This window comes from Otolemur garnettii, unplaced genomic scaffold (genome assembly GCF_000181295.1).
Source record: "Otolemur garnettii isolate 467f Iridium unplaced genomic scaffold, OtoGar3 scaffold00129, whole genome shotgun sequence".
NCBI lineage: Eukaryota > Metazoa > Chordata > Mammalia > Primates > Galagidae > Otolemur > Otolemur garnettii.
Window position 1 is genome coordinate 322,496 of NW_003852524.1, and position 1,863 is coordinate 324,358.

Genomic DNA, 1,863 nt, shown 5'->3' on the forward strand with positions numbered 1-1,863 from the left:
TTAAATAAATTAATGTAATTAGTAAGTAATGGGGCCAGGATTCAAATTTAGGTTCCCATAAAGAATCCTGTACTTTGAATAAACTACATTGCCCCATTTTTCTCCTCTCTGTTTTTTGGAGCACAGATAATAAACTAGACTTGGGCAAACTCAAGATTAATTCTAAGAAGGAAATCCTCTTAATTCCTGGATGGTTAAAAACAAGTCACTAGAAAGAGCAGCTTACTATTTGAGGATACTGGGATTTTTACATCCCAGTTTTCTCCCACTTGTATATCCAAATCCTGTTCATTGGAGTCCCACCTTCAATATTCCTTAACAACTCTCTTTCTTAACACTTGATTTCACTGCTTTCATTGCCACTGATTATGTTATGTATAGACCATTGGCTTTTCCCCATGATTTGTACTTCTTAATTCAGTTAGACTAGGATTTCTCTAAGGTCAGGGACCATGAGTTATACTTTTGTACTTTTTTTTTTGTAAGATGTTTGTTTATTTTATTTTATTTTATTTTACTTTTTGGCTGGGGCTGGGTTTGAACCTGCCACCTCCGGCATATGGGGCCAGCGTCCTATTCCTTGAGCCACAGGTGCCGCCCATACTTTCGTACTTTAAACATATAGTTCTGGATTTGAAACTCAAAGTGTGTGTGGGTTGATATTTTTTTCCTTCATAGCATGTATTAATTGTTGAAACTCTGATTAATCCTCACCTTTCAAGCAAAGCAAGACCACTGCATAGAGTTATCCACTTACTCAAGGGTGCTACATGCAAGAGGAGGCATTCACATTGTGGATAGGTAATGTATGATGCTTTTCTGGCAAATGACCATTAACGTATCTGAGGAAGGGGAGCCATTCTTTCAAATGCATCAGTGCAAAAATTCTGACCACTGCTACATAGAAAAGATTTGTGTGTTGCTGTCAACTTTAAATTCAGAGAATGGGTCAATAAAAATATTTAAAATCTGACTGAACTAGTAATTAGGTGAGAGAAGAAATAATGAACCAAATCCTTAAAGGAACATAAAACTTAAAAAAAATAACTTTTGCAATAAACTTGAAACAGAAGTTGATGGCAAATCAGAATATTCTCTAAAAAATAGTTCTAGATTTTAAAAGCAACAACCATTAGATGACTAAGTTATAAAGCTCTTTTTTTTTGGCTGGAGCTAGGTTTGAACCTGCCACCTCTAGCATATGGGGCCTGCGCCCTACTCCTTTGCGCCCTTTTGTTAGGTAAATATTGAGATCAAAATCGTAACTGTTTCAAAGAAATGGGCTTATATAAAAATAACAAGTACAAGCCTATGCTTTCTAAATTAATTCAAAGTACTTCTTTTCTTAAGCATTGTAAGTAATACTTTTGCTGCCTTTATTGTACTGAAAAAAAATGATTACACTAGAAAAACTTGTTAGCTAATAGTGTAATGACTATAATATAATCTAAAATACAGAAACCTTAAAGAGTTGCATTTAGTATCGCATGGGCAGATATAAAAAGATTCATTTGTTTCTCTTTTAAAGAATTAGTTTAAGTACTTAGTTTAGTACTTTACCTTTGTGATTAATAAATAATAACTTTACTAAGTTATTGTTTAATATTTTGTTAAGGCCTGTTTACCTTTGTGTCCTAACTGAAGGACAAGGTAGAATTGTGGGTGATCTGGCAAAAGCTTCTTTCACAATGTATCATCTAATTCTCATCTTTAAAAATATTCACACTTGGGCAATGCCTGTGGCTCAGTGAGTAGGGCACTGGCCCCATATACCGAGGGTGGTGGGTTCAAACCAGGCCCCAGACAAAGTGTTTGCAACATAACAGCTGGGCGTTGTGGCGGGCGCCTATAGTCCCAGCTACT